Source organism: Aythya fuligula, chromosome 2 (genome assembly GCF_009819795.1).
Source record: "Aythya fuligula isolate bAytFul2 chromosome 2, bAytFul2.pri, whole genome shotgun sequence".
Classification (NCBI taxonomy): domain Eukaryota; kingdom Metazoa; phylum Chordata; class Aves; order Anseriformes; family Anatidae; genus Aythya; species Aythya fuligula.
The window spans coordinates 155,361,700-155,374,852 of record NC_045560.1 but is presented as its reverse complement, the minus strand read 5'-3'; the positions used below and the strand labels follow the sequence as shown (position 1 = coordinate 155,374,852).

Genomic DNA, 13,153 nt, shown 5'->3' with positions numbered 1-13,153 from the left:
CTTAATAATTGAAGTTTAAATACCCTTAAATTTGTATATTGTAATGCACATAAACCTGTTCCAGAAGTCTTTTGAAACAGCCATTTATCAATGTGGTTTTTGCAGCTCTTTCTTGCAAGGATGGTGAGTTTAATCTTAATGCAAGATATTTTACCATTTTATTATTGCTTAGAAGTTGCACCAAGTTTTCTGTCAATTCTAAACTCATTTGTTATCTACTTCTTGAATGATAGCACAATTGTTACTATGTGTTTGTAGCTGTGTATATAACTCCTGTCTTAGAGGGTTAATTTTTATTGGGATGGATCTGCTACGGTAACTTAGGTGGAACATACACTTAGCCTTAAAATTAGCAAACTCTAGCTAAGGACTTTTATTAATCATGAAAAAAAAAATAGGGGAAAAAAAAAGTAGTTTTCTCTTTTTTTTAGAGCAATGATTCAAGATTGGACATGGTGCTTAGGGACATGGTTTAGTGGGTGACATTGGTGGTAGGGTGATGGTTGAACCAGATGATCTTGGAGGTTTTTTCCAACCTTAACGATTCTATGTGTTTCACAGGTGTTTGCTTTTGAACCAAGTGTTTTCAGTCCAGATGCACAATGTTTTTCAACAAGCCCTACTCTTAAATTCTCTTTTTATCAGTTTTTCCCAGCTTCTGACATCGATTTTTTGTTAATATTTGAGTAGTATTTGAAGTGAGGCCGTTCAGACAAGTCCAGTTGTTTTTCCCCTTGCTTGTACCTTCTTGATACCTTCCTCATTCCTAATGCTTTCCCCATTCCACTTTTATTTAAATTGTAGTTTTTTCTCCAGCTCTTACTTTGGTCACTCATGGTTCCTTTTGTAATTTACCATCCCTCCATTCATCACCATCATTTTGAAATCTCCTGTCCTGACAAAGTGTAGATAGCAGGAAATTGTTTTCTTCGTTCCTGTTCTCATTGCTCGAGCCTTTCATATTTGCTGCCAACAAACCTACAAAGAAGGATAATGCTGCATCCTGCTCACTGCTAGCCTCTTTGCTTCCCCCTTTGTATGTTTAGAAAGTAAAATAACTTGGAAGCCTTTGTTGTGTTGTTTCTGCTTTCTGTATTATGGAGAGGGCACTGTAGGATGTAAGATTTGCACTCCTGTGCCTAGTGGGAAGGAATTTGCAGGGAATTCTCTTATATTTGCTATTGGAAAGTTCAGCTTTCTCGACCAGTGGAGCCTCCCAGCTGCAAAGCTGTTTCTTCAAGTAGTTGACTGCACATCGTTGATGGAGCTTTGCTGTAAATTAGAAATATTTTCAGTGTAATCAGCGGTCAAACTGAACTTGTTTATCACGGTGATGCGGCATCCAGAAATGAAACCAGAAGAATCTAGCAGGCAGCTCTGGGAGGGAATTGTATCAGGTACATTCACAAAACAAGTGTTGCTGGTAGCAGTGATTTTAATTTATTGAAAACCTTAGGTATGGTAATTATTGTGTTTCTTACTTGATTATCAAACCATTAAAATGAAATTTCACGACAACCCTCATTTATGCGTAAATCACTTCATAATTTATGGTAATAGATGTTATCTCGTTATGTGCCCCAGGATATCTCATTTTGTGCAGCATCCCTTGCGTTACCTTTGCATTTCCATTCTGTGCACAGTATGTCTGGCAGTCCGGAATGGCAAACATCAGCAGCAGCGCGAGATTCATCAAGGTGATGCTCTGAGTTAGATGAATCCTCTCACATATCTTTGTGGTGGGACACAACGGAGGTTTGAGAGACTTTTATGTAGATGCGACTCCACAGCTGGAGGCCAGAGGTACAACACATTTAGGTGTTGGAGGTTTTGGCTGGCTTTGGCCTTGGTGTGAGGACCGTGAGTATTAAGGCTTGAACTGCAGGGGAATAGGGCTGGGCGAGGAGGTGAGAAGTGAAGAACAAACAGCACCTGGGTAAGAACAGGCTGGGAAAAAAGGGACAAAGACTGCCAGTCATGGAGGAGCTGTAAAGGATCAGGAATGAAATCCAAAAGTTTTTGAGAGCTGTGTTTCCTTCTGAATAGGAAGTACCTCTTGAAGCTGTCAGATAGATGTATCGCTGCTACAGGCCATCATAAACGAGGGCATCCTCGTATTGGTCATTCAAGTAGCAGAGAAATATTATAGCAGCAAAGCTAATAATCAGAAATTAAGAATCGCAAGCCAGGCTTCTTTCTGGGTAGCCAATTCACGCCCTTTAGCAGGGCTGGAGGGCTAAATGAGTGAGCTTTTGGGTAAATATTCACTAAAGTTGAGCAGGACTTTTCTCAGTTTTGATAAGTGAACTTCTATACATATTGACTCAGCTATTTTTATTTTTACTTTTTTTGTTAAATTCTATTGACAATCAGAAAATAAAAGATTTTTATTTCGATTCCCGTCATCATACAGGATGGTGGTTTTTGTTCATGAAAAATATGGCTATGTACAAAATTCATTGTGTGCATACTTTCTGAGCATTGGCCATTGACTACTGCTTAGTTAAATACATCGGTTAATCGAGCTGTGAAGTCTGGGAATATCTGATTAGAGCTAGTTCGCTAAATGTGGAATTTGCAGAAGTGGCATTACTCTGGGAGCTGGTTATCAGACTGGCGTTAAATACTTGCTGTCTTTTTTAGAACTGTTTGTAATAAACGTGGCCTGAGTTATCAGTGTTTCAGTAAAGCTTTCATTGAATGGAAGTGTTGTATATTGCTTTTTTGGTAGAGTTACTTGGGAATGCACAGGTGCATTGAAAACTTTTGGAAATAATTTAACTTCTCCTTCCAAAGGGTAGGAGAAGTTAAAAATTCTTACCTTTTCTAACCCATCAGTAAGTTCCCTTAATAAATGTATTGTCTATGTGTAAGTAAATCCTGCTTGTTATTGCTCACAGCTGCTAAGTCAATGTTTAATTTGTGCTTTTGATTGTGACAGGGCATGTTGTCTGTATGAGAGATTAATTATGTCTTCCTTATGTCGCTGTTATAGTTTGTTTTTTTAAGGACAAAGCCACTATGATTAAGGCCTTGCTGTCATCAACTTCACAGCAGTTTCCCCAGCTCTTCACATTAAAAACATGACAAGCTGGAAGTTTTTGAGGATGCTTCAAGCTGATTTTAAAAAATACCAAAGGTTGTAATAACCCAAACATAAAAAAATCACCTCCTGTTTTCAGGGTAATAGTGTTTGTTTCCTTGACAGTTGTTAAATACATAGCTCAGATGCTTAAAGTTTGCCATTTTTATTTTATTTATTTATTTATTTTATTTATTTTAACTAATAGCAAAGAAATATTACTTTGGGTAGGGAAGGGTGATGTGTCTAGCACTGCTCAGATCAATATCAAGGTCCACTTTTAATGTTAATATTTATTTCATAGCACTTATCAAAAACTGGAGACTTTACCTAAAAGATATGCAAAAATGATAGGCTGGCAAGTCATAATAATAAAGAAATAAAAAGAAATAAAGGGAATGATCAAGAGAAACTTAAATTTGGATTGCTTTGTGGTTAAAGCACTGAAGAAATCCCTTCTGTGAAAGGAACCTGCTTCTCTGGTAAGGTGTGAGGGGATGGTGAGTGATATCACACGATGACTGTGAGTCCTCCATGGGTGTGTGCTGCAAAAAAAACAACAAATGTGATCGGGGAATATGACTGGCAAATAGAAACATGGAACAATAGTTGAGAATTACAACATTTCTGGCCACATGAATATAAGAAAGACGAGATCACATGGTAGAAGATGCAGATAACTGGTCAAAGTGATGTAGACCTAGAATTCGGTTTGATAAGAGCAGTAAAAGTTAAAAGGGTTTATTAATGTGTTCTGTCAAGCTGGGGACAAAGACGGGCTCTCTTTTAAATGTCAAGGGAGGTGAAAAGCCAGGAAAAACTTGGCTTTGAGCTATCTATGAATAAAGCTAGAAGTGAAGAGACTTCCAAGCCTCAGACATCAGATCATCAAGCAGTTTTCCTTGCTGAGAAGTAAGAGGCAAAGGACCTGGCTTTGTCGAAGGTGTCCTCAGCTGAATGGTGAAAGACCTGCCTGCAATTGCTGCACCTTCCAACAGGAAGACCTTTTCAGGTGCTGTGTCCCTGCAATTGTCGATGAGAAAACATGGACATCTCTTTCTTAGGATCAACATTTGAATTTAGCATTTCTGTGTCTGTCAAAACCGCAATAACTTGGAGCACAGATAAACCCCTCTTGCCTAGTTGTTACGGAGATAGCTACCTTTAGGTAGTCTTTCCTTTATTTGTCTACTCCAAGGCTGTTTTCTTCCTTCAGCCCCATCTGAAAACCTCGGTGTATTGCCTTCAGCAACTGGAGGGTGCTGTGCTGGGTAGGCAGCTGTTTTGGTGGTGTGTGACTCCTTGTAAGGTCTTTTTGCTATTCCCACTTTCTCAAAAGTAGGTGTAAGCGATTTGACTGCTTTTCTAAGTCAGCAGCAAACCAGCTGGATCTAGCCTGCATGGCAGTTTTTCTGACATCTTTGAACATTGACTTGACCTTAAGAGACCAAATTTGCACCGTTCCTAATATTTTGTGTACTCAGCTAGGGGAACAGGAGGTTTGTGAGTGTAGGCCAAGTTTGTCTCTGACAGGATTTATTAAGTTTAATAAGATATAACATAAACATGGTTAGATAGGTTGGCCTCTATACAAAATATCACTTAGGTATTGTATGAGTTTTTTATCCTAGTTTTAGATGATCTGTAAATTACTCCAAATCTGATATTTATCTTTATTTCTGCCTTAAATCTTAACTAGAGCACTGGCTGTAGGAAACTAGGGTTCAAAAAAATCTCTCTTGAAAAAAACAATTGATTTCAGAATTCAGATTTAGATTTTTATTTATTTATTGGTAAAGGAGCTTTTTTGTAGGAGAAGCCAGGGTTCTTCCTGTCTTCGTTTCGTCAATACTTGGGAAAAAACATTCATTTATTGAAGTTTGTGGATGCTGGACACTTAGAGAGGGAAACAGAATTTGGTCCTTAGTAACCAGCAGTCTAAGTGGAGACATCCAACAAAGTACATGTGTATTAAGAAAAAGAGTGAAGTGCTAGTACTTCTTCATTTATTTTTCATTTTTGCACAAGATATGTGGGAAGAAGAGGAAAGAATGTAAGAAAATTCATAAATACTTTTTTTGGTAGATAAGAATGGATCAAAAAGCTAAACAGGAAAAAAATACTGCTTTCTGTAAATCAAATTGTGCTTGCTCTTAATTCGCACATATTGGTGCCTATAGGTTTGTGTGGTGGTTTTAGAAAGACCATGTTTCAACACTGAGGGATGATGGAAAAAAGCGGAATTGAAGGCTGACCATTATGAGCCTTTCACTAGAAATTAGTCCCCTCATTAAATGAAAAACAGCAATATCCATGGGAAGAAATGAATCCATGGAAAAAGATTGGGTTGTCTATTCTTGTTTTTTTTTTTTAGTGGATTTCCTACTTGAAGGAGAAAGGTCAGTAGTGTTAACAAACATGTTTTTTCTACCTAAGTTTGTCACTAATTCTGTGAGATGGAAAGTTAATCAAAATTTCTGTTTTGTCCTGAACCTACTCAGTAGTGAGCACAACTGAGATAGGTCCTTGTTGTCTCTCACCCTATAGTTCCGTGTTGTCACACATCAAATTTTAATGCACTATTACAGTGAAGTCCAAGTTAGAAACCTAGGTGTGAAGGAAATGATGATAGACAACCATTAAGTAAAAAGAGACTCCATCTGGACGAGCCCTGCTGGGTAGGGAGGTATTTATCTGCAGCTCTACTCGTGTAGTTGCCACAACCCCAAATCCCCCAAATCCTCTCAGACTTCCCTTATGGAGCACACTCAAGGTAGGCTGCAAATGTTGCTGTTGAAGAGATTATTTCTTGATTCCTTCCAACCTAGTTGAACACAACGCTACCTAAGCTATGATGGGCAAAGGAAACTGCCTGGATCAGAGCAGGTTTGTAAAAAAAAAAAAAAAAAAAAAAAAAGTATTTCTTGTATGCTATTGGGCTGCAGATGTGGATCTTTGGGGCCGACTTCCAGGCTAGCTGTGCTTTGAATGAAGGTTTGAACCTTACGGCCTCCATTGGTCCCTTCCAACCTAAAATATTCTTTGATTTGCAAATCTAGCTGCTCACTGGAAACTTGCTTATTCTTCCCAACACCAACAGAATTGTGTTGTTCTCGCCAGGCAAGTGCCCATATAACTTGGTTCCTCTATCACTTTCTCTTGTCCTCTAAAACTTTGTCTTACCAACATTTGGCCTATTCTGTCATTATTATTATTGCTTCCAGACGATTAATCCCTTTCCTTACCCTTTCTTCCCTTATTTTTCATCTGGAACAGAAGGCATAGTGCCAGTTTACGTTTAAAGCTCTTGGCCTCCAGACCCATATTACTTTAAGTAGTCTGTTATTGAAAGTAGCGTGCATTTACGTGGTCCTTCTTTGTATATTTGATTACTTCTTATTTTATTTAGAGACTTGTAAATACAGAGGGAAGGGTATCTTGCTGTAGAACCTTTATAGGCTGTAGGTTCAAACTGAAGGGAACTGAATAGTTTTTGTCCATTTCCTAATTAACCATCACCTCTGTTTTTAGGGGAAAAAAACTACCAACACATTTCAGGACATTTTTCTTCTTTCTGCCAGTGGTAGAGTGAGCATTTGGGTGCAGGTACAGCTCTAGGTCACACCTAGCTCTAGGTCACACCGATATCTCTAGTTAAATAGATGAATTCAGCCTATAGCACTGCCTGTATTTAGGAGCACTTGCTGTGTTTTGCGGCGGTGGTGACATGGTGACTGCGTTAATGGGATGAAAGAAGATTGTCTTGAATGGCTGCCAGTTAGGCTGGTTTAACAGCCAAAGGATTTATTAAAGTTGCACTTCAGCGTTGCACTGATTTGGCTTTCTGCCTGCTCTCTGATCTTCTGCAAAAGATCACGATGGTGCGGCATCGGCTTCCTGAAGTTGGAAATGAAAATACCCGATTCCTATTAATTTATTTTAGATGATCAAAAGTGTAATTAAAATAGCTGTTTTATGAGTCTTTCCTTCAAAGAGAAAAGTCAATCAGAATTAGTGCCTCGGTAGTTTGAATTTATTCTTCAGTCTTGACATCCATTTCCTTCTTCCTTCATTAGCTGGAGCCACGAGCTACAACAACAACAATCTGAAGAAGTCTGAAAGATGCTGTGTAAATGCTCTGGTGTATAAAGCCTATTTTTTCTTTATGATGTTTCCATTTTGCTGTCATAGAGGTGTTTTCAGAACTTTGAAACTGAGTCTTTATTTTCTTTTTAAAATCCTTTTAATGCAATTTTTACCCTTCAGAAAGTTAGACCAGTCCTTCCTCACCCCACTGAAAAATACCCAGTGCTTTAGGAAAGATGGCCAAAATAAGAACACGCAAGACGCAAGACAAAGTAGCTGTCATGTTGTATCACGATATTTGCTTATGCCGATACCTCCGCAAGTGAATTTGATTAAATAACAGTAACAAAACCTGATTTCTTGGCTGAGAGTTTCAAATGCATTCATTTTAGGTACTGTCAGCTCCAGTATTAATCTGTCTGCACGATTGCCGTCCCTGGCAGTCACTGGAGAAGCAACATGAAACCTTGGCAGGCAGTGATGTGGTGTGAAGCCCAATATCTTCCCTTATTTTTGTTCATTTAGTCTCTCCCCTCCAGCCACCTTTTTGGTGGCTGGGTCTTCCCAAGGGAGACGTCCCTCTTGGTGGCTCGGTACGCTGTTAAGTCAACAACGTGGCCTTCAAAGCGCATTTGCTAAGTTTTGGAAAATGCCTACTGCTTCTAATTTGTTTCCTTACAGTTGGAAAGAGCAGTAAAAATGAAGAATTCTGCTCTAGCTTTGGATTTTTAAAGAATAATAGTCAGTCCTCAAATGAAATCGCTGGAGTGGTTTAATTGTCTGTCCCTCAGAAGGAGCGTTACTGAAGGTAGAGTAACCCTAAATCAGAATCCCGTGGTGCTGTCATCTCTGTCCAGTGCTGTAGGTGTGTTTGAAGCCTCCATATCTGCACGTTGAAAATTACTCCTTGTCTTATACAGTGCTTTCGGGCTATGAAAGATGCCAACATTTTGGAAACACTCCAGGTTTGACATGTTGAGTCGTGAGTACGTACCCTCGGGGAACTTGTAAATAAGGTTAATTACAGGTTTCTTCCCATTTTTTTTTTTTTCTGTGTACATCTGCAGTGGATAAGTGCTGAATTAGAAAAGAGTAAACATGTTTTTAAGCAAGGAAGTTTTAGCTCATAAATCCATTTAAGTTCTGTTAAGGCATTAACAAGCTTGTGGGTAAGGCTGACCTAATTAATGTACCTGTTGGCATGTGACAACGTTCCTCACCAAAGGCTGATAGAGAATCGGAGCTGCTGTGGGGTAAGAAATGAGAGTTATTACTTGGTTAAGAGAAAGGTGACAGAGGAGTGAATAATCATTTTGTTAATTGTAGAAGTAAAGCCATCATTGGAGTCCTTTTGGGATCCATGCTGGGCCCTGTGCTGCTCGGCCTTCCTGGAAACTGAGTGGAAAAAGGAGCGAGCAGGGGGCTAGGAAGCGCCCTGTGAGTAAATCGGGGGCTGTAGAGTGGGAAGCCAGCTGCAAGGAATTACAGAAGGACGAGGTGATCAAATAGCAGACGAAACTCAGAGGTAATAAATCCAAAGCGATGAACAGGGTAGAATAAGAAGAATCCAACCTTTAAATAGTGAATAGCTTCAAATAGCCCAGATGAGCTCTGGGCTGTCTTTTACCTCTCAGGAACAGGATGTGGATTTTAATACGTACACCTACAAAAACCTCTGCTCAGCATTCAATAGGAGTCGAATGCAAACCAACCATCCTTTTAAATAGACATTTTAAATACACATCAGCACGTGGTAGGATGTTTTCACTTCTCTGGGAAATTTTCCCCCTGAAATTACGCTTTTTAAATCCAGAATGCCTTCGTGTCGCACATTAATATTCTGTCACCGTTTGGAATAGAAATTTTTCTTGGGGGTTGACAAACAGTAAAATGTACTGTTTTTTTTTTTTTGTTTGTTTGTTTGTTTGGTTGGTTGGTTTTGGTTCCTTTCTTTTAGTTTATAATCCTGCCAGTTTTAAGAAGCATTATCACATCGTCATATTAAAGTATAAAAGCAGCTTCGTTTCATACTTTGGAAAGATTAAACTTTCTAAAAAACGTAATTCTTTCTGAAAATTGAATTTTACTCTAGGCCAGTTGTTCTTAATTTGAAAAGAAACATGGTGCATTCATTGCATCTGTAATTTGACCTTGTTTTCTACACATTCTGCAATATTGTACCGTATTCTGAGACTATATGGTGATGATTGTCTTTTTGAATTTGTTTTCCTTGTTACGTTAATCCTCTAACATGCTTCTGAGATTTAGAAATATAAACCTTTAATATACCTAAATGTTGGGTTTATAAAATAGGAATGTCCAGTCAAAGAGTCTCAACTAACTCTTCATGCTTTTGTTTATCAATACCTCTTTTTATAGTCTTTTCTTTATTCTAACGTTTAATACCTCTTTCTGTTCTACTGATACCTCTGCTACTGGCATCTTAATAATTGCTGTTTAATTCTGTTAATAATTAGTTAATAATTTAATAGTGGGTGGAAATTACACAGTCCCATGCTTATCTGAGGTTGCTGAGTATATCCACGTGGATTAACCTGGTCGTTTCTTGGGTTGGGACCTTCATCATCCACCCAGCAGAGGAGCACATCGGAGAAAGCTCACTGAAGTTAATGTAACAAGTTCTTTGCCAGATAGCATGGTAGGAAGAGCATAGAGAATTGTTGATGCTATTAGACTTGAGAAAAAAATAAATAATAAATAAATAAATATATTAAAAAAAAATAAAGAAAAAATAAAGCAAGCTGGCACACATCAGAAATGTAAGAGGAAAAGCAGTGGACAGGCAGGAACAGCAACCTTTAACGTTTTTTGAATCTGTTGAAAGTATTACAAGTCATGTGACAAAGCTAAAAATTGCAGTTTGGATAAATTCAGGTATGTCTTGAAACTAGCTACACCCAGTACAACAGCATAGAGTTTGACCAGTGGTTTAGTTTGGCTGCATGCCACAATTAAAATACAATTAAAATAATTTTTCCTCTGTGTAAGTCTTCAGGAGCTAATTTAGTTTTGGAAAGAATCTACCAAGTCATCGTTTGTAACAAGAATTTTTTTTCTCTCTAAATTGTTTCAACTTACAGCTTACCAGGTCATCTGTATTTTTTTTTTCTGAAATGTTCATTCTTTATCTATTTTTTTTGCAGTTCCAATTGCAATGTAACTCCACAGAGCACATGGCAGAATAATAATTCTGCTAATAGTTGCTGTGAAGCACATGTTATAAAATCCTGGCCATGGATGCATCTCAGCTAAAATCTTTCCCTTTGATTAATGAGGCCCCAGCATCTCAGCTGATCGCCAAAGTTTCCTTCCAGGTTTACCTCTGTTGTCAGCCTTATCTTTTATATCAAAAAGGTGTTAATGAGTTGTACATCTCCCAGTGAGCTGGCAGAGCTTTAGCAGCTTCAAGGAGGTCTAACACCTGCTAATGCCAGTGCAAAAGCTTGGCAGGGCCACATTTAACCTACTTGAATCCCCAACTGCCTTTGATCTGTTGTACTGTGTTCTTGAGTGCTTAATTTTAGGAGATTTATTACTTAAAAGTTTTAGTATTAAACTCAAAATGTTTAAAATGAAAGCTGCCTGTTTGGGATTGATAAATGATCAAGTACAGTTTGATGATGATAATTATGATGATAATGATAATTCACAGCGCTTTCTGAGCTCTTAAAGTCTTTGTTATAGGATTCTTCAGGTTGGGGTGAACGAAACCAAGACTGATCAAGGAGAAACTTCAAATGGTGTAGAGAACAAGGTTTCTGGGAACATACCTGCATTAAGAGTGGGGGTAAGAGCAGTGAAGGACAGTTCATATAAACCAGCTGTATCCCTGTGATCCTGGCGTGGTTGAAACACCTCTTTCACCTGGCCGAGGTTATGAGAATGGCAGTATATTAGAACAAGCCTTGCCATCCTGTCCTGTAGTTCGTGATGCTAAATCAAGGAGCTGTGGCTGCACACACTTCGTTATTTCTCACGATCCTTAAAAAATACACGATTGGGATGATTTGCCATGTTTTAAGGCCCTGATATGAACTGTATTACTCTGTGGGTGTTATAGTGCCATGTTAATGGAGGCTTGTCATTAAAAAGGGAGTATGTGGTGGCAGTGGCAGTCCACGTTTGTGATGGTTTTTCATACATACCAAAAGTGGAAGTGGACTTTGTGTATAAAATAGAGAAACCTCTGGTTTTAAAGCTGTTCACACCGAATCCTTGTTTGTGTGCATTTGGGGAAAATATCAAAGCTACATCTGAAATAATTTCCAACTATATTCTGTAAAAATAACAGATGAACACTGTTATCAAAACAGGCAGTTCTTAATGAATGTATATCTTAATTTCACAATGTCTGTCTCTTGCAGACCATGAAACTATATTTTTTTAACTGTAAGGCCTGTGACTGTATCTTTGGGGTACCTGGGCGAAGCGTTTTACGTCTTGCAGCTTTGTGCACGTTGGGAGCGAAGTTAATTTTGCCAAAAGTAGGCAAAATGTGGGTTACGGCCGCAAACACGATCTGTTCAGTTTGAATAAAGCTTACATCGAGGTCTGAACAGTTCAGTGACTGGAGGAGTGACAAGAGAATACAAAATTAGAAAATTACACATAATAAAGCTACTTGAGTAGTAGTTTATTTTCCTGCTGCTCTTTGAAGAAAAGGGGGCAGGGAGGAAAACAGGATCTTTAAATAGCCTGCCAGGCTGCTGCTGCATCTCGTTCCTTGTGTGACAGATACTGCATTTCTCATTAATGGTACCTTGCAAGTGCCTCTGGTTGCCATAGGAACTATCTCTGAGCCCTATACATTAAATTTATCCTGACAAAGGTTATTGTGGCATTCTTACTAATTGGCTTTTTTTTTTTTTTCCTGCTATTTTTAACTTGTCGCCTCCCCGTGTGTTTCAGTTACACATCCTAAACGGAGTGAATGGGCAGAGGGGCTGCAGGTGAGGAAACGCTGGGCAGGGCAGGGCTAATTGGCAGCCAAACTCTGGGTTTTGGTCTTCAGTGCTTGGTCAGAAAACTCTAAATCACAACTTGCAGTGGGAAATCAAACGTTATCTGTTTTGTCCTTCAAACATTTTGATGTAAAATAATTTAGGTGCTCTTGAAACATAGTTTTAGTTCACGCAGGCTGCTAATACTGTTTATCACCAAATATTAGTCATGTTGTTTATTACCAGCTATTACTACCAGCAGAAATACCAGGAAGTAAGCCATATCCTGAAGAGCTGAAAAGCTAATTTAAAGTAAGACTCCAATAAACAGAAGATAGCCCAATGAGTGGAATGAGCCTTGTGCTATTTTGGCACCTGGGACAGGTCCTGTATTAGTACGAACGCAGTTACCTGGCGTATGCTGGTACAGCAGGTTGAATTAAAAGTTATACATAGACTGATGATATCATTGTTTAATTTCCTGTACGTGTTTTAGGAGACTGCTGCTACAACATTTCCAATGGATAAGCACTCTCAAATTTAATTGTGTGATTGACTTCAATTACATTTTCCAGGCTCGGCATTGAGGCAGCAAAGCAGTGACTTGATGAGCAGTCCCACAGTATGCATTTAACGGGTACGGAGCATCAGAGAAGAGAAGCTGTAGTTAAAATAGGGGGGCTGTCAAGCACCGTGACTTTTTACAGTGTGGAAAGAATAGTCCGATTCTGCTGCTCAGCAAGAAATGTGATTACAGCTGTGATAAGACACAAAAACGTGGCCATAAAGAAGACAACATGACAGGAGTCGAACACACCGTGCCATTAGAGGAAGGGAAGGGAGGGGCAGAGGAATCCAAACCTTGCAGTAAGGTGAAGGAGACGGATGCACATTCAGCCCATTTCTACACTCGACCAATTTCTGGGGCAGAGTTCACCCAGAGGTGCAGGCAGCAGTCATTTCACTGCCTGCTTTCTTTCTGGCCGTATGAGAAAGTAAAAGGTGCTTAAAGCTGCCCAGCCTT

General features: G+C 38.9%; 1 protein-coding gene across 2 annotated transcripts in view; it reads left to right on the top strand.

Annotated features, from left to right (window-relative positions):
* The window catches only part of TRAPPC9 (trafficking protein particle complex 9), a 448,124-nt gene that overhangs the window by 149,359 nt on the left and 285,612 nt on the right, over positions 1–13,153 (top strand). The window lies entirely within an intron of this gene.